The following is a 21135-nucleotide window of genomic DNA, read 5'->3' as shown; positions in this document are numbered from 1 at the left end:
CTCCTTCCCTTCTGAGATCTATTGTGTGCCCACTGCGTTTCTCTGGTAAAACTTTCTGTGCTATAAAAAAAATGGATTAAAAAGGAATTTCAACTCTACTTTAATTCCTGTAAAACGCCTAAAGGGTTAAGAAACTTTATAAATGCTGTTTTGAATACTTTGAGGGGTGAAGTTTTTAAAATGGGATGACTTCTTGTGGGTTTCTAATATAGAAGGCTCTCAAAGCCACTCACACCTGAACTGGCCCATGTAAAAATAGCCTTTTGACATTTTCTTGAAAATGTGAGAAATTGCTGCTAAACTTCTAAGCCTTGTAACGTCCTAGGAAAATTAAAAGGATGTTCAAAAAACGATGCCAATCTAAAGTAGACATATGGGGGATGTTAATTAGCAACAATTTTGTGTGGTATAACTGCCTGTCTTACAATACATTAAAATTTCGAAAAATGCTAATTTTTGCTACATTTTGGTGTTTTTCACAATTAAATACTGAACGTATCGAGCAAATTTTGCCAGTAACAAAGTCCAATGTGTCACGAGGAAACAATCTCAGAATTGCTTGGATATGTAAAAGCATTCCGAAGTTATTACCACATTAAGGGCGGATTTACACGCGCGTGTGCGTTTTGCGCGCGCAAAAAACACTGCATTTTGCACGCGCAAAAGGTACTTAACAGCTCCGTGTGTCATCACCATATGATGCGCGGCTGCGTGATTTTCGCGCAGCCGCCATCATTATCACACTCTGTTTGTAAACAGAAAATCACGTGGTGCTTTTCTGTTTTCAATCATACTTCTTACTGCTGTTGCGCGAATCACGCGCGTCCCACGGAAGTGCTTCCGTGTAGTGCGCGTGATTTTCACGCACCCATTGACTTCAATGGGTGCGTGATGCGCGAACAGCGCAGAAATGTAGGACATGTCGTGCGTTTCACGCAGCGGACATACGCTGCGTGAAAATCACGGACTGTCTGCACGGCCCCATAGACTAACATAGGTCCGTGCAACGCGCGTGAAAATCCCGCACGTTGCACAGACGTATTACACGTTCGTGTAAATCCACCCTAAGTGGAACATGTCACATTTGAAAAATGAGGCTCTGCCAGGAAGGTCAAAAGTGGCCAAAGCGGGAAGGGGTTAAAGAATCGATTTAGTAAATAAACTTAATCTGTTGCTTTAAGACAAGTATATTAATGCTGATTTTGTATGTTTCTTAGGCTGGGTTCACACAGAGTGTTTTGCAGGCGGAAAATCTGCCTCAAAATTCCATTTGGAATTTTGAGGCAGATTTTGCTCTGCCTGCACGCCGATTTTTGCGGTGTTTCTTGCCCGTGGCCATTGAGCGCAGCGGGCAAAAAATGCAGCGAAATACGCTTTCTCTGCCTCCCATTGATGACAATGGGAGGTCAGAGGTGTAAACGCCCAAAGATAGGGCATGTCCCTTCGTATTCCCGCGAGGCGTTTTTTCCACTCGCGGGAATAAAAAAGGCCTCACATTGAAATCAATGGGAGGCGTTTTCCGACGCAGTCCATGGTTTTCATGTGAAGTTTGTTGTAAGATGCCTTGTGACTTTGAAACTAAAACAGCTCTTTCAAAAGGATAGGGGGGGGGGAGTGAGATAAGAGTGGAGGGAAAAATATACTTTTAGTGGGAGAGACACATTCCTTATGTATATGAATATAACTCCTTCACACTCCCCATTTAGAAGAACAAGCTATTTTTTGTTCCTGCCAGAGAAATAAACCAGGTGTTAAGTAACAAGGATCTAATGAATAATTATAATATTACATTTGAAATGTATTGTATGTCTGTGATTGGTTTAAATATGAAATATTCTCATTGTATGGTATTGGCTGAATCAGAGTTATTATGATATTGTAAATGATTGGCTAAATCAAGCTTGCACCCCTTTTTGAATGATATTATTGTAATTGTTTAATCAATAAACCTCATAGGAGTATTTTTGAGCATACAAGCAATGTCTGTGTCTCTATTTCTCTTCCATATAATCTATGATTTGGAGTTGGATAAATCTCCTGGAGGGAGTGTCGGTTGAAACACTCGTCTAAATTTCAGTCTAATATATTTTGAGCCATGACTTCCTCAACACTGTGCAGTATACCTTTTTTTTACGGTATCCATCTGAAAAGAATAGTGTATTTTATTACACTAGTCTATACAGCAGAAAAGAAGGCCGAGCATTTGCCAAAAGGGCACTTTTTTGGCATACACCGGGTGTATGGGGGCCTAAGAATGTGCTCAGCATACACAACGGAAGCTTTCCAGGTGCATACGTCTAATACAAGGCTGTAAGTGTGATATGAACACAGTTCTATATTATTAACATTTATTCTTTATTCTATATTTACAACATTTAAAAACATGCTTTCAAATGCTTCCATTGCTTTTTTTGGGGGGAACTCCACTGGTCAAAAAAGTTCAAATTACATACATGCTCTCTTGAAAGATTTATATATACACATACTATGTATCTATTTGGTGTTTTTATCAAATTATTATTTTTTTAACAAAAATACTTCAAGATTGTGCCTTACAGGGGTATTCCAGCCTTTAGCATTTTTCACCTACCCACTGGCTATGTGAACAATTGTGGATCAGTGGGGGTATGACTGCTGGGATTCCCACCAATCACCAGACCAGGGGACCCCAGTCCCCCGTTACCCCCAGCCGCAAGTAGGCGGCTAGGAGGAGCTTGAATGGAGTGTATGCCGCTAATGCACGGTGCAGCTCTATTCAAAATCTATGGGGCTGACGGAAACAGCCGAGCACAGCGCAGTAGATAGGTGAAAAAAGCTAAATGCTGGAATTCCCCTTTAAGTTCTATATAATATGTGCGAATTTTGCTCTAACCTTAAATGTTTTCTGTAATTAATCTTTTACAACACCAAGCTACATGTGTATAGAGAGCATTGCAACCTTCAGATTTCTGAGAAAACCATAAGAAACGCGTGAGACTCCTCTTTAGACAAGTTCTGTATGACGACATCATAAGTTAAACATATATGACAATCATATATTGTTTTGTTTTTACAATGTAAAAGGAAAAAAAAAGGGTTCAGTTTTGTCTTTGCAGCACTTATTGTAGGAATTACACAACTCCAGCTTTACTATGTACATTATTATACAGCACTGTGTAAAGCCAGTGTAATTGTCGGATAATCATTAGAAATGAACCATACTTTGAAAAAAAAATTTGATTTGACAAATTATTATATTGTTTTTTTTTTATTAGTTTTGTTTCTTGCTTATTTTGCCCTAGTGGTAGAACCAGAATGAAGTTAAAGAATTTAACTTCCATTGAATAGTTACGGCATGTAAATTATTTGGAGGTCACTACAAATACTTACAATATATATTTTTTCTGACACAGGAATTAAACAATTATTTTTTCCAAGAAGACTACAACACACCACTACTGTGCACAGCTGGATTATATTGATCTGATTCTTGTGGATTAGGTGTTTTCTTCAGACAGATATTCTATTTCAGATTTATATGCCCGAACTGGTTTACATTGTAGTTTAAAAATACGTGAAATAGCAGAAACATGGTAGTTACTAGACAGACATTATTTAGAAGTTTCTACACTACAGTTCTGTTATTTAGATCATAGAGTTCCATGTTTTCGTTAATACTTCTGTTACCATATCAGATTGTTGAATTCTTAATAATAATTACTCTGATTCTTCCATTACTGCACCGCCTACACTGATCTTTTTTCTACTACCCTATGGGTTAGATTGCACAGTTCTCTTGCACACTTCCATCACCGTTTACTCGGCTGTTTTTGACAGATCCATGTGTCTGTTTTGGTATCCGTGTGGTTTCCATGTGTACTCAGTGTTCGTTCTGTGTTTCCGTTTTAAACGGACGTTGTGCTTCCGTTTCGCTTCCGTGTTTCCGTTAAGATAACGGAAGGTATTGAACTTTATTTGAACTGGTCACATGTCCCAGTCTGTGAACTTTGGCACGCTCTACCGTTGCTAGGGCAACGGATCCGTCAAAAACAGACGGCACACGGAAGCCTTCCGTGTGCCGTCCATTTTTTTGACGGACCCATTGACTTCAATGGGCCCCACGGTCACAGAATCACTGACCAAAGTAGGACATGCTCTAATTTTGACGGAACGGAACAACGGATCAGTCAAAATAATGGAAGTGTGCATAAACCCATTGAAATGAATGGGTTCAGGGTGCTATCAGTGACATAAACGGATAGCACCATGATGGAAAAAACTGAAGTGGGCATGAGGCCTTAGAGTAGATGAGACCTTCATTAAGGATGTATGTATTCAGACATTGCAGTTAAGGTGCAGTTGATTGCAGTTCTTGCAGCATGGCAGAGCGAGCTAGCAGATGTTTGGCTCATTAAGACTGCAAAACTACGGCAATTCGCTATAGAACTGTGTGTGGTTTTTGCAGTGCGGTTCCAGGCCAAGCGGCAAGAACCGTACCTCAAATACACCTTAAGTGCAACATTCTAAGGGAAATCATTTTTACCTATCTACAAATGTAGAACTATGCCACACAGATATTGAGCACATTCTGAGACATTTACTATGGTTATAAGTCATAACAACACAAAAATATATTTTCCTTTCGTGCTAATTATAGATTTATCAAGTTTGTAATTACTTGGTCTAATACTTTTGCCATAACATTGTTCATATACAGATGCAAACGCTCACGTTAACGAAGTTAGAATAGGCGGATACCTGTGATATGGGCAGCTGTAACCAGGGGCATAGCTAATGACTCATGGGCCCCGATGCAAAAGTTCTTATTGGGCCCCCCCCCCCGCAAACTCCTCATGGCCGACGGTCCGCAGCTTTCAGCTGCATCGCTGGGTCTCCTAAGTGACCCAACAATGCAGCACTAGCAGCCGGGGCGTCACTAAGGCTGGGTTCACACACCCTATTTACCTCTCAAAAGGCGGCGCGTAAAAAAGACGCCCGGCGTCAAAGAAGTGCCTGTCACTTCTTGGGACGTAATTGGAGCCGTTTTCCATTGACTCCATAGAAAAACAGCTCCAATTACGTCCGTAATGGACGCTGCGAAAAACGCCTGCACTTGCCTTTACGTCTGAAATTCCGGAGCTGTTTTCTCCTGAAAACAGCTCCGTAATTTCAGGCGTATCGGACGTGTACGTGTGAACATACCCTTAGAGATAAGTTTGTATTTTTATTTTGAATGTGGTTGGAAACAGCGCTGAAAAAAGAAACCCAACATGAGGTTCTTTTTCACATGGGGTTCATTTATTAATACCCAACCACGGGGAGTTGGTTAATGGCATATGAAGGACCATTTGCTAGGATAGGAACCAACAAAAAGTTTTTTTCTTTTCCCATCTTACCATTTCTATATGAGGATTAGACAACTCCTGACGCACAGGGTAAAGTAGGTGAAGAAAAACGAAGTTGTTCTGTACTTGCTATGTTTTTTCTTAGTTGTTTCGTCAGCCGACACTATCTTTAGGCTATGTTCACACGCTTAACAAAAAACGACTGTAAAATACGGTGCTGCTTTCAAGCGAAAACAGCCTCTGGTTTACAGCTGTTTTTTTGTGCATCATGCGTTTTTTTATGTGTTTTTTACAGCCGCTTATGGAGCTGTTTTTCTATTGAGACAATGGGAGGATGTTTGGAGGCATTCAGCCCCCGGTATTTTCAGCCGTTTACGGCCCAAAAAACGGCTGAAAATAAGCCGTGTGAACATACCCTTATTGTTGAACATATATGACATTCATGTCTAGTCTTGTTTTCATGACGTAAAAGAAAAAAAAAAGATTCACACAGTTTTGTCTGTACAGTATATTATTACTGCTGTGTATAGCCAGTGTAATGGTCGGATAATCACTAGAGATGAAAGATTTATACTCGCAAATAAAAATGAATACATTGGTGTTTATTTCCTTGCTTATTTTGTCCTAGTGGTTTAAGTAGCAGAACCGGAATTACGTTAAAGAAATAAACTGCCATTGAATAGTTACGATATGTAAATTATTTGGAGGTCACTACAAACGCTTACAATATTTTTTTTCTCTAACACAATAATTAAAAAATTATTTTCTCCAAGAGGACTAGGACTAGACTCTATTGTGTTGATCTGATTCTTGTGTGGACAAAAGCTACCTTCTCTGGTAAACTAAAAGTCTAAGGCCACATTCATACTGCAGTATTTTTGTCAGTATTTTGCATCAGTATTCGGAAGCCAAAATCAGGAGTGGTACACCTTCACAGAGAAACTAAAATTAAAAGATTTGCACCTCTTTAGTGTTTTGGACACACACCTTGTTTTGGCTTACAAATCCTGATGCAAAACACTGACCAAAATACTGCCGTGTGAAACCACACCCACATGGGTGACAAATTGCTGCATGACTTTCTTGTGGTATTACTGGACAAATCTTTCAGCCATACCTCACCAAATATGGGCGTGGTTTTGGATGTCGCTACATGTCTTTTCACCCTTAGGGTATGTTCACACGGCTTATTTTTGGCCGTTTTTCGGGCCGTAAATGGACGAAAAATCGAAGCAGAACGCCTCCAAACATCTGCCCATTGATTTCAATGGGAAAAACGGCGTTCTGTTCCGACGGGCCGTTTTTTTACGCGGCCGTTTTGAAAAACGGCCGCATAAAATAACGCCTGCGAAAAAGAAGTGCAGGTCACTTCTTGGGACGTTTTTCATAGACTCTATAGAAAAACAGCTCCAAAAACGGCCGTAAAAAATGCAGCTTAAAACGCGAGTTGCTCAAAAAACTTCTGAAAATCAGGAGCTGTTTTCCCTTGAAAACAGCTCCGTATTTTCAGACATTTTTGAGTTTGCGTGTGAACATACCCTTAGAATTGTAGTTTACCAGAGAAGGTAGCTACCAAAGAGTCGGTCACAGCCTATCTAGAGCATGTAAATGTTATCGTAAGTGGCGGGCGCCCACATTTATACAAATCGTAATCTGAACCCAGCGTCAAAGAGTAGGATCATTTATAAAGTCTTCTTTTCTCTATTTGTTATGGCAGGAATCCTGAACTTATATGTGGTCGATAAAAGCTGGATCCTTTGGGTAAGAGACATGCTGGACCAGTGCTTACTGAAGCTTTCAGTCCTGCAGACCTGACGGATTCGGCTTTGTTTTTTGTTTTTTTTATAAATTCTTTTATTTTCGTTTTCAAGACACAAAGTAAACATAATACAATTGGAACAAACCAGTTCAGTACTGACAACAGGCCACAGGCCAGCTACCTACATTACATAAGTGCATAGAATCACAAGGAAAACAGTACATCGCTCAAATCAAGAGTGAAAGAGTCTCAGATATGCACCCTGAACCCGCAGCCGTGCATAGTACTCTGTAAGCAAACAGGAAAACAGTAAGAGAAAGGAAGAAAAGCAGGGACAATAAGGGAAGAGAGAAAAGGGAAGGAACTAACCTGACACACTGGACCTATGTAAAAAGTCAAGAGGCCATGATGGCCTTATATTCCTCAGTGGATTGAAATTGGATCTATTCATGCCATGTTCTGAGGAAGGAGGCATGGGACCCTTTCATTGATGCTGTGAGGTCCTCCATTCTCATAATCTCCTGAATCTTACCGCACTACATGCCCACCGACGGGGGACAAGATTGTCTCCACAATGCAGGAAACGCCCTAGCAGCGTTCACCAAATGGCGATCCACCGAGCGTCTATACGTAGACAGGGGCACCTCACACAGATGGAGCAGGAAAAAGCCCTGAGATCGTGGGAGGGGGAAATCTGTAAATTTCGAGGAAATGCGCCACACCTCGGACCAGAAATCAGTCAGGAGTGGGCAGTCCCAAAAAATATGCAAGATTGTACCCACATGGTCACCACATCTCAACACAATGGCAAAGCCACCGGGATCATTGCATGCAATCTGGAAGGTACCCTATACCAACGAGACAGAATCTTGAACCCTGCCTCCTGAAATCTACTGGCCATTGAGGATTTATGCGTCATATTGAACAGACGCTCCTTTTGTTCTGGAGTAAATGTCAGGCCCAAATCTCTTTCCCAACTAAGCAGGTAAGATGGTGTAGTCAGATTGGAGGGCGAGATCAGGAGAGTATAAAGTCTGGACAACGAATGGCGTATCGTGCCTGTACATAAGAGTTCAAACGGGGAGCTGCCCCGCGAGTGTGCCGCTGGATGTTCTAAGGACGACAGGAAATGTCGCAACTGGGTGATCTGCCACGCCGAGAAAGAGACAGGGTCTGACAAAGACTGTAACTGAGGGCTAATCATCCACATCTCGTCCTGCAAAAAGTGTACAGCCCGTCCCTTACCTGCCATCAACCAAAGCTGGAAAGGGCCACTGTCCAGACCCGGTGGAAATGCTGGATTGCCTAAAATCGGGAACAGCGGGGAGGGGGACGGTGAGATCTCTGTCCGAGGAAAGATCCACGTCGCAACTGCCAGGGTGGGCCCGATCGTCGGGTGCGTCCGCGCTACCAGGGGAACGTGTCTGCCCAACCAAGGTAAGGCCTGTATAGGGACTGCCATAAAAGCCTGTTCCATGGACACCCATTCTTTAATCTCGCTAACCAGTCTAAAATTAGTGTCAAGTGAGAGGCATGATGATAGGAAAGAAAGTCCGGAAGACCAACGCCCCCCTTACACTTTGCACGAAAAAGCATGGATCGGGCAATAAGCGCAAGTTTCCCCGCCCATATGAACTTGTGCAAAAGGGACAGCATAGATTGAAAGAATGGGCGTGGGATATGTATTGGTAGGGCCTGAAAAAGATACAGAATCCGCTGTAAAATGTTCATTTTAAATATTGCGCACCTAACAAAACCAGGTAAAGGTGCCCGACATCCAAGAATCCAAGTCGGCCATCACATGTTGAAGAAGTGAAGGAAAGCTCACCGCGTAAAGGCAAGATAGATCACTGGGAAGCCGGACCCCCAGATATTTAAGCGAGTCCCTTGCCCACTTAAAGGAGAAGGACTCAGACAGGTCAGCAACCAGGGTCTGCGACAACGAGATGTTAAGGGCCTCTGACTTCTGGTAGTTGATCTTGAAGTTGGATAATCTCGAGTATCTACTCAACTCCGCCATCAGGTTGGGCAAGGAAATCCTTGAAGCCATGAGGAAAAAGAGCAGGTCATCCGCGTAGGCGGCGACCTTATTAGGCCTGCCTCCCAAGTCCAAGCCCACAATATCCGGGTCGGAGCGGATATGGCACAAAAAGGGCTCCAAGCATAAAATGAAAATCAATGGGGATAAAGGACAGCCCTGCCTCGTACCATTAGTGATTGCAAAGGAAGACGATAAGTGCCTGTTAACCTTAACCTGAGCCGATGGGGAGGAGTAGAGACCCGAAATCCAGGACATCATATGAGTCCCCATACCCACATACCGCAAAGTTGCCAGCATAATATCCCAGTTGACCCTGTCGAAGGCCTTCTCTGCGTCCGTCGACAAAAAACAAGTGGGAAGGGCCGAGACTGTTGCTTGGTACATCAAGTTAATCGCCCGCGTAGTGATAGCTTGCGCCTCCCGCAAGGGCATAAAACCCACCTGGTCGGTATGTATCACGTTGTGCACGTTGTGTCATCCTATGTGCCAGAATCTTTGCAAATAGTTTTAGATCCACATCAAGTAGAGAAATAGGACGATAATTCTGGCATAAGGATGGATCCTTCCCCTCCTTGGGTATGACCATAATGTGGGCCCTCAACGTGTCTCGAGGAATGGAACCCCCCTCAGTAAGTGAATTGAAAGCCCGGAGGAAGTGTGGCGAAAGCAAGTCTGAGTAGGTCTTATAGTATGGTAGGGACAAGCCATCTGAACCTGGCGCCTTCTCCGTGGGTGAGTCCTTCAGTGCCCACGACAACTCCTCCTGGGAGATGTGGGCCTCCAAGGCCGCGATAGCCTCTGGAGGGATACATTTCATCCCCGAAGACCGAAGATACTGCTCAATCTTCTCCAGCTGACTACTGCCATCCGAAGAAGAGGATGCCTTCGGGAGATTATAGAGAGAATGGTAATAGGCACGGAAGGCCTCCGATATGACCGATACGTCTATTATGTAAGCCTAGAACATGGGGGACATAGGTGCGTGAACGGGTTTTCCTAAGAGCTCGGGCCACGGTCCTACCGGGTTTGTTACTAAATTCGTAAAAGTGTTGTCTACATTTAACTAAGGAGGCCCTCGCCTTTGCAAGACAGAGTGAACATACCTGCTCTCTCAACTGCCCCAGCTCCGCTCCTACCATCCGATCCTGGGATACCTTATGAGAATGCTCCAGTCGATGTATGCGGGTCAGTAAGTCCCGGAGATGTGCCGCCCGCTCCTTCTTAAGTTTGGCACCAATTCGTATAAAGGAACCGCGCACCACACATTTGTGCGCCTCCCAGATACAAAAAGAGTCCACCCCCGTCGTGGTATTTGTGTCAAAGTACTCCACCAGATCTCTGCGGATATCTGAGACCACCGTCGGATCCTGTAGGAGCGATTCATTCAGTCGCCACTGCCAAGAACGAGGGTGGGCCGTTGGGCGAGCTAGAGTGATAGTAATAAGGGCATGATCAGAAAGCTTTATGTCATCTATAGAGGTCGATGTGAGGCTGGAGAGATGTGAGTGACGTAGGAAAAAATAATCTAATCGGGAGTAGAAGTTGTGGGGGGCCGAATAAAAAGTGTAGTCTTTGGTCGAGGGATGCAGAACCCGCCACGCGTCAACCAGTTGATGCTCATGCAACAATCGTCGTATACGACGATGAGCTGACCTGGGTAGAGAGGAGTGCCCTCGCAAGGAATCTAAGATGGGATCCAATGTAACATTTAAATCCCCCCCCCAGTATTAGGGTGCCTTCCAGAAAACCATCCAGCACCCCTAAAACTCTTTCCAAGAAGGCTACATGACCAGTGTTAGGGAGATAGTATGAGGCCAGTGTGTACAGGGTGTTATCCAACTTACCCTTCACGAAAAGGTACCGGCCCGCTCCATCCGTGCAGGTCTCCACATGTTCCCAATGGAGAGAACGTGAGATCAGGATGGAGACCCCCTTAGTCTTGGAGTCAGGGGATACACTATGATATCCATCAGGATAATTGGAGTCCGTGAGCTTCGGTATGCAGTCCACCCCAAAGTGGGTTTCCTGCAGGAATGCCACGTGTGCTTTTCTTTTCCACAGAAGACGGAGAATGGAGGACCTCTTTTCGGGGATATTCAGACCCTGTGCATTCAGGGAGACAACAGTAATGTCAGACATGGTAGTGGACTGAGGGATGGACAGAAGAGAAAAGGGAGAGAGAAAAAAAGAAAGAAGGAGAAAAAGAAGAAGAAAAGCTCCTACACAGGAGCAGCAATACAGGAGCAACCAGAAAACACGATTTCTCCAAGGTCGGAGTACAAAATCTCTCCACTACTCAACGTGAGCTATGTCGCCCTCGGAGGAAGGCCTCCGATCACGACACAGCAACACGGAACCCTAATAGGGAACGAGGAAAGACAGCAATGCAAAAAACAGTGTCTCAGAAATTCAGTAGTCAACTAGATATCTCAAATATATTGGATCTAAGCCCCGGCCTCACCAAATCAACTATTACAGGAACCCACCTTCCCCCACTTGGTTAAACTGTTGAAACATCCCCAACCGGTAAAAACCACCCTCCCCCCACCCACAGCAATACAAATGTCCTCAGAGCAACACCAGCAACGCCATCTTCACCGCCCTCCAAGAACCCTGTGGAAGAAAAAGGTGGGGTAGAGTGCAAATAAATGTCCACATAAGAACGCCGAAGATCAATCAGTCCTACCGCGGGGAACGCCGCCCTGGAGGCCGCGTTTCAACGGGCCCGACTCCACGGTCTCTGTACGGGGATCATCGCTCTGGAGGTCGGGGTTCGGTCAGCTCAGCTCCTGTACGAGGCGGAAGATGAGACACAGAATCTGGATACGGTCCTCCTCTGAGAGCAAACGGTGCCAGGGGTTCAGTCCAGTCCGGTAACCACACCGGTGGCATCTCCAAAAACCGAAAAGCCTCTTCCAGGTCATCCGGGGACCGGACCGCAAATGACATCCCCTGCCTGCGAAGGATGATATGGAAGGGGTGTCCCCACCTGTAGGTTGCGCCTGCTGCCTTTGTCGCTTCCAGTAAGGGGCGGACAGTTCTGCACATGGAGAGTGTCAGTCTTGAGACGTCCGGCAGGACTGTAATCTCGGTACCAATGAAAGGAACAGCCCCCTTCTCCCAGGCTCTCCGGGCAATCTCCTCTTTCTGCTTGTAGAAATGCACTGTACATATAACATCTCTGGGTCGGTTGCCATCTCTATTCCGGGGGCCTGCCAGTCTGTGAACTCTGTCCATCTCAATTGAAATATCACGCGGATGGTCCAGGAGTTCGTTAAAAATGTGTGTCACTGAATCATAGAGTCCATCTGGAGGTACAGACTCCGACAAACCCCTCAGTTTCAAGTTATGTCTCCCCCTATTTTCGACATCATCCAAATGTAGGGAGAAGTCCCGTAGTTGCGTAGCTTGAGTAGCCAAGGACTGTGAGAGGACTGAAATGTCCAGGGAAGATATGGAATGCTGGCGCTCCAAGGTTTCCACCCTCGTGGCCAGAGCACGCACTTCCTGTGTGACCGCGCCAATGGCCCTGTCGCGTTTCTCCTCCAACCGGGTGAGGCGAAGATCCAAGTCGGTTTTGGTGGGCAATACTTTGACCATCTCCCAGAGTTCCGCCAGGGTCCGTTCCATTGAGACCGGGGACGGGCCTGTGTGATGATTCCCCGTATGCACCGGTGGGGCTGGGGTCCCCCTGAAAATGGCCGGTGTTCCCTGACTCTGCTGACAGTCCTGTGATGTCGCCTGCCGTTGAACGGTCAGTAAAAATGGCGCCTGATGCGCCCTGCCTGGTGGCGCCATGTGAGTCACCCCATGTCCGGGTGCTGGCTGGGGCTGAATAGGGGGAAAGGCCTCTGGCGGGATCGGTGGGGCCGGCCCTGGGAAATCTGTCCCACACTGACCTCTCTCCACAGGTGACATCTCCCCTTCAGGGGCTCGGGAGCAGCAGCCGGTCTGCGTCCAACCAGATGGGGAAGGTTTGTGGAGAGATCCCACGAGGCGACGGAGTCTGGGTGCGGCCTGCAAGAGGAGACGAAGAGGACCGCGGCGGAGTGCCGTCCAGGGTGGACTGGAGAAACCGGCCGATGGATGGTGTGCCCGAGGTGTCCGGGAGGTTCCTGCGGCTTTTCCCTCTAGTCATCCTGCGTCGGGGACCGGTGAGTAAGCCCTGTCGGGCGATTTTCGGCTGGGTGAGTCCGGAGCTGAAGACGAACACGTCCTCAAACCGCCACGCCCCGGCGGATTCGGCTTTGTGAACATTTTTTTTTTTAATAAACCCTTGTTCAAAATAAAATAAAACAGTGATTTATTTAAAAAACAACTACTTTCAAAGGTTGACATAGCCTTCAAGTTATATGAAAATTTGGGGCATACAAATGTTATTTATAAAGCTGTTTATTAATATAACTGCAGTTTTCATTTTGTTCATTTGTGTAGTAAAAGGTCTGCTGTAACCTTTGACCAAAAACTTATAGTCAGCGGGTGACTAATCCGCTATCCCATAGTCTGTGACAACCTAATTTTTATTTTCTATAAATAGAGAATGGGTTTCACCGCTAAAAGATGGAACACTTGTTGCTGTAGTCCAAAGTTTGTGGATATGACAAATTACTGTATGAGGTTAAAGAAAAATATATTTTTCCCAAGAAACAGCGCCACTTTTGTACATCGGTTGTATTTGGCATTGCAGCTCAGCTCCAGTTAAGTCAATGGGGCTGAGCTGCAAAAACAAATACAACCCATGGACAAGAGTGGCGCTGTTGCTGAAGAAAAAAAAATCTAATCTCATACATTCCCTTTCACTTAATAACTTTCTACTGTGAATAATAAAATACACTTGTATTTCTAAGAACCACATAAAAAGCACAAATATTTGATGCCTTGAGGCCCGGTTCACACAGCGTTTTGTGGCACTGATTGTGACGCAGAAACCACATCGTAATAAGTGCCAAAAACTGCCTGAAATGTCCCTGCATTGATTTCAATAGGATTCCAAAAGGAAGAGGCGTTTTTTTTAATGGGGCGGTTTTTGACCTCCAGCGGAAAAAAGAAAGTGTCATGCTCTGTCTTGGAGCGCTTTCTGCCTCTAAACCTCCATTAAAATAATTTAGAGGTATAAAAAAAAAAAGCGCCTTTCGTTTGGAGCATTTTTTTATTCGCTTTTGACCAAAAAACGCGTATAAACAACAGTGTCACAAAAGGCTTAAAAAAATGTGTCAGCAAACACTGTGTGCACATACCCTTAGGTGGGGTTCCCACGTCGCGTAAACGCTGATGAATTTCCGCAACGGAATCCTGTACGGAATTCCCACAGCATTTGCAGTAGCAGAAAAGTAGATGGGATTAAGAAAATCTCATGCCCATACTGTGGAAAGAAACGCAGCATAAACGTTAATAAATTGTGGTGCAAAATTTAAATCCGCAGCTTGTTGCTGCGTTTTCGTTGATTTTCCGTTGCGTTTTTCGCCATTGAATTCAATGGGGATGCAAAACCTGCAACAGAAAGCCAAGTGTTGTGCCTTTTGTGGCGTATTCACAGTGATTATGCCGCAAAAATCGTAACTACGGAAAAAGAAAAAACAAACATACTTACCTAGAAGTCTGTGTTTCTTCGTCCAGTCCGGCCTCCTAGGATGACGTTGCATCCCATGTGACCGCTGCAGCCAATCACAGGCTGTAACGGTGGTCACTTGGAATGAAACGTCATACCAGGAGGCCAGCCTGGATGACGTCAGAGGGCCAGCCTCCTGGGATGACGTTACATGCCATGCGACCGCCGCTGCAGCCAATGACAGACTGCAGCAGTCACATGGGCTGCAGTGCCTTCCAGGGAGGCCAGACCGGACTGCACAGAAGGGGTGTGTTGCCATAACAATGGCCTAGGTAAGTATGAGCTTTTTTATTGCTGCTTTCTGCAACAGAAAATAATCCCCCAAAAAATGCACCACAATGTGGTGCGGTTTTTCAGACAAAATGTACTAAGGGTTCCAGGTCAGATACGCTGCGCAGTTTTTATGGCCTGAGGCCTAATTCACACGACCGTGTTCGGTCCGTGATATAAAGGCCACATTTCCCAGACCGAATACAGTTCAGGGAGCCGGGCTCCTAGCATCATAGTTATGTATGACCATGGGCGTAACTAGAAAACACTGGGCCCCATAGCAAAATTTTGACTGGGCCCCCCTCCACTGGGTGCCACACACAGCCTGGCCTTGTAGATACAGCCCCCTCCTTTAGACAGTGCTATACAGCCTCCCCATACAGTGTTATACAGCTCCCCCTGTAGACATTGCTAAACAGCCCCCCTGTAGACATTTCTATACAGACTGTGATATACTTTCAAGTATCAAAAAGAGGGACAATCGATGAGGCGCGCAGCAGCAATTTTTTTCTTTTAAGCCACGCCTCTAATCCCATCCAATCCCCGCTCATACACACCTGGTTCAGCCCACACAGTATAATGCCCCCATAGAACGCCGATGCTGCTGCAGAATCAACTGTAGCCTCTGGTGCCGATGTGTCCTCGCTCGTCCGACACGATGCAGGACCTGGGGCAGGAAGTGAGTGACGTCACAGCGTGATCTCTCGAGAACACGCTGTGTCTTTGCACTGCCAGAAGCTGGGCGTTGTGAAGAGAAGTGGATGATACTTCTATACACAACGCCCAGCTAGTAAAAGAAGTAAAAACGCCCGATGTAACGAACACAATACACGCCCAGTTGTACTTTTACTTTAAACACACCCAGTTGTACTTTAGAAAGCCTCATTTACATAAATATAAAAATGGTCATAACTTGGCCAAAAATGCTAGTTTTTTAAGAAAAAAAAACACGTTACTCTTATCTCCATTGCAGCGCCGATCTGCTGCAATAGGAGATAGGGGTTGCAAAATCTGGTGACAGAGCCTCTTTAAATATTTTTTATTTATTTTTATTAATGTTACTGTATCGAGTTTTTCTTATTATAATTCCCATTGAGTTAAGACACCGTCCTGTATGAATGGTTGTGTCTACATTAACGGGATTAAAGAGGAAGTGCTCTTGGAGCTAGAAAAGTGTAATTTTAATGTTCAACGTTTTCACATAGAGATTGCCTTAATTGACCTTAATCCATAAGATCGTATTGACATATTATGCTCTCCCTGAATTGGCAACACTATGTTCTATGCCCGCCGTGCGAGTGAATGTATCTGAGTAGATACAAAGTAACCAACTCAAGATAGAGTGTAGCAATGTAGCCGTTGTAAGGGTATGTGCACACGTAAACTGCATTTACGTCTGAAATTACGGAGCTGTTTTCAGGAGAAAACAGCTTCGTAATTTCAGACGTAATTGCTCGTCCTCGCATTTTGCGAGGCGTCTTTGACGGCCGTAATTTAGAGCTGTTCTTCATTGAATTCAATGAAAAACAGCTCAAATTACGTCCATGAAGTGTCCTGCACTTCATTGACGAGGCAGTCATTTTACGCGTCGTCGTTTGACAGCTGTCAAATTACGACGCGTAAATTACAGTACGTCGGCAAACCCATTGAAATGAATGGCAGATGTTTGCTGACGTATTGGAGCCGTATTTTCAGGCGTAAATCGAGGCATAATACGCCTCGTTTACGCCTGAAAATAGGTCGTGTGAACCCAGCCTAAGGTCTCACCGCGTCGCTGATGTGAGAGTTTCTTAAGCAGCGAGACTGGGACTGCAGCCAAGTCTGAGCTGCTGGCGGCTAAGATATCGCCCGTAGCTGGCTATGACGTCATTGGTACTTGACAGTTGGACGGCGTGAGCAAGCCATATGAGCGCTTTTCCTCGCTCATACTCGCTGCATCTAAGGGCAATAAATCAGGTAGGATTTAGCCTGAATTTACTACACTATTCTCTCCCTCTATTATTCCTATCCCTATTGTAAGGTCTGTATGTTTCCCGACGTACGTTTTGCTAATCAGAGTCAGCTTCCTCCGGTCAGTGTAATAATTTTATTCTTTTAATTGTAGAGAGATTACCAGCATTTTTTATTTTTTATGTCGATTGTCCCATTTGATCTTTATAGGGTGTACCTATTACCAGTATTTCTTAGTGTCGATTATCCCAGAAAGCTAGTACTTATGTGGGGTAGCTGAGAGAACCATTATATCTCATGGGCTGGGAGAAGAATCAGTATTAACCGATTCTTCCTTAAATTAGCCTATAGTGATTGCCATTTTCTCTGGGAGCGTTCATGATCAAGAAGAGATATCACCATTTTTAGAGGAAGCAGCCAAAATTAAAAGACTCAATGAGTCCATTAGGGCTCACTGAGTTCATCTTATATATCCACTTGCCAGTGGCGTAACTACCGCTATAGCAGCCGTAGCGGCTGCTACGGGGCCCGCGGCATGAGGGGGCCCGTGTCGCCCGCCGGCACGGGCCTCCACCATGGACGGAGGCTCCGCTAGCAGCCGCTATGGCTGCTACAGCGGGACGCCACTGAACACTACAGCAGAGCAGGGAGGTATCTCCCCACTCTGCCATTAAACAAAAGACATGTATCCCCCTATCCACAGGATTGGGGATACATGTGTGATCGCTGGCACTGATAGGGAGAACGGGGGACTGAAAGTCCCCTGAAGTTCTCCATCACAAACCTCAGACTTCCGGGGTCTGTGTCGGCAGCTCCGTAGAAATGAATGGAGCGCCGGTCGCGCTTGTGCGCATGCGTGACCAGCGCTCCTTTCATTTTTAGTGAGCTACACAGACGCCGGAAGTCAGAGGTTAGTCATGGAGAACTTGGGGGACTTTCGGGCCCCCGTTCTCCCTATCGCTGCCAGCGATCACACATGTATCCCCTATCCTGTGGATAGGGGATACATGTCTTTTCACACTGTAGGTCGCATTTTTTTGGGGAGTTGGGGACGCTGTATGGCGTTCCCTACAGGGGGGGCTGTATAGCGTTCCCTACAGTGGTGTCTGTATGGCGTTCCCTACAGGGTGGCTGTATAGCGTTCCCTACAGGGGGGCTGTATGGCGTTCCCTACAGGGGGGGGCTGTATGGCGTTCCCTACGGATGGCTGTATAGTGTTCCCTACGGGGGGCGCTGTGTCGTTCCCTACAGGGGGGCTGCTTTCGTTCCCTACAGGGGGGCTGTATGGCGTTCCCTACAGGGGGGGCTGTATGGCATTCCCTACAGGGGGGGCTGTAAGGCGTTCCCTGCAGGGGGGGCTGTATGGCGTTCCCTACAGGGGGGCTGTATGGCGTTCCCTACAGGGGGGCTGTATGGCGTTCCCTACAGACCCCCCCTGTAGGGAACGCCATACAGACCCCCTGTAGATAACGGCATACAGTCCCCCTGTAGATAACGGCATACAGCCCCCCTGTAGATAACGGCATACAGCCCCCCTGTGGATAGCTCCATACAGCCCCCCCTGTAGATAACGCCATACAGCTCCCCTGTAGATAGCGCCATACAGCCCCCTCTGTAGATAGCGCCATACAGCCCCCTCTGTAGATAGCGCCATACAGCCCCCTCTGTAGATAGCGCCATACAGCCCCCTCTGTAGATAGCGCCATACAGCCCCCTCTGTAGATAGCGCCATACAGCCCCCTCTGTAGATAGCGCCATACAGACCCCCTGTAGATAGCGCTATACAGCCCCCTATGTAGATAGCGCCTTACAGCCCCCTCTGTAGATGGCTCCATACAGCCCCCCCCTGTAGATAACGCCATACAGACCCCTTTGTAGATATCTACAGAGGGGGCTGTATGGCGTTATCTACAGGGGGGGCTGTATGGCGTTATCTACAGAGGGGGCTGTATGGCGTTATCTACAGAGGGGGCTTCTTGGCACTATCTACAGGGGGAGTCTGTATGGCGTTATCTACAGAGGGGGCTGTATGGCGTTCCCTACAGGGGGGGGCTGTATGGCATTCCCTACAGGGGGGGCTGTAAGGCGTTCCCTGCAGGGGGGGCTGTATGGCGTTCCCTGCAGGGGGGGCTGTATGGTGTTCCCTACAGGGGGGGGCTGTATGGCGTTCCCTACAGGGGGCTGTATGGCGTTATCTACAGGGGGGCTGTATGGCATTATCTACAGAGGGGGCTGTATGGCGTTATCTACAGAGGGGGCTGCATGGCGCTATCTACAGGGGGGACTGTATGGCGCTATCTACAGAGGGGGCTGTATGGCGTTATCTACAGGGGGGGGCTGTATGGCGTTATCTACAGAGGGGGCTGCATGGCGCTATCTACAGGGGGAATGTATGGCGTTATCTACAGAGGGGGCTGTATGGCGCTATCCACAGGCGGGTTGTATGGCGTTATCTACAGGGGGGACTGTATGGCGCTATCTACAGGGGGGACTGTATGGCGCTATCCACAGGGGCGCTGTATGGCGTTCTCTACAGAGTTTCTGTATGGCGTTCTCTACAGGGGGGACTGTATGGCGCTATCTACAGAGGGGGCTGTATGGCGCTATCTACAGGGGGAGTCTGTATGGCGTGATCTACAGAGGGGGCTGTATGGCGTTCCCTACAGGGGGGGGCTGTATGGCATTCCCTACAGGGGGGGCTGTAAGGCGTTCCCTGCAGGGGGGCTGTATGGCGTTCCCTGCAGGGGGGCTGTATGGCGTTCCCTACAGGGGGGCTGTATGGCGTTCCCTACAGGGGGGCTGTATGGCGTTCCCTACAGGGGGCTGTATGGCGTTATCTACAAGGGGGGCTGTATGGCGTTATCTACAGAGGGGGCTGTATGGCGTTATCTACAGAGGGGGCTGCATGGCGCTATCTACAGGGGGCTGTATGGCGTTATCTATAGAGGGGGCTGTATGGCGTTCTCTACAGAGGGGGCTGTATGGCGCTATCCACAGGCGGGCTGTATGGCGTTATCTACAGGGGGGACTGTATGGCGCTATCTACAGGGGGGACTGTATGGCGCTATCCACAGGGGGGCTGTATGGCGTTCTCTACAGAGGGTCTGTATGGCGTTCTCTACAGGGGGGACTGTATGGTGCTATCTACAGAGGGGGCTGTATGGCGCTATCTACAGAGGGGGCTGTATGGCGTTATCTACAGAGGGGACTGTATGGCTATATATCTACAGAGGGAGCTGTATGGCGCTATCTACAGAGGGGGCTGTATGGCGTTATCTACAGGGGGGGCTGTATGGCGTTATCTACAGGGGGGCTGTAAAAAAGGCACTATCTACAAGGGGGGGGGGTTGTGTGACACCCAGGGGAGGGGGGGCCCCAGTCAAAAGTTTGCTATGGGGCCCAGTCTTTCCTAGTTACGCCCCTGCCACTTGCTTTCCTGTTTTAGCAAGATGGAATCTATATCGCCACCTCTTAACCCTGTAGTCAGGTGACAGATGGCCCAGCCTGATAACTCTTTCAGATTAAGATTGTGGTGATATTTGAAATGTCGACCAGGAGGCGGTTGGAATGGTTGGTCTTGTCTCTTACTCTCTGCTTCCAGTTTGTCATAGTTTTTAATACTACCTATGTGTTCCCTTATTCTGACTTTAAGCTCCCTATTAGTCTTTCCTACATAATGTAGATCACATGTACATCTCAGTATGTAGACTACCCCTTTTGTGGCACACGTAATATGTTCCTGGATCTTATAGTATCCACCCATTATGTTTGTAAAGCCCTTCTTATCAAGAATTTGACAAGCTTTACACAAACTACATGGAAAGAAACCTGGATATTTTTGTGATTTCTTTTTTATGCAGTCCCTAGAAAAATGGCTTTTTCTAGGAACTGCATCACCACACTGCACGATAAGTGGCAAGAAATGAATGACATCATGAAACAACACTGGCAGGTATTATTACTGGATGAGGACCTAAAAAACATCTAGGTATGACAGTTTCTGTAGGGTATAGAAAAACGAATACTATAGAACAACATATTGTCAAAAGCCATTTTTCTAGGGATTGCATAAAAAAGAAATCACAAAAATATCCAGGTTTCTTTCCATGCGGTTTGTGTAAAGCCTGTCAAATTCTTGATAAGAAGAAGGGCTTTACAAACATAATTGGTGGATACTAAAAGG

Source organism: Rhinoderma darwinii, chromosome 3 (genome assembly GCF_050947455.1).
Source record: "Rhinoderma darwinii isolate aRhiDar2 chromosome 3, aRhiDar2.hap1, whole genome shotgun sequence".
Lineage (NCBI taxonomy): Eukaryota > Metazoa > Chordata > Amphibia > Anura > Rhinodermatidae > Rhinoderma > Rhinoderma darwinii.
Note: the sequence above shows the minus strand (reverse complement) of the source record.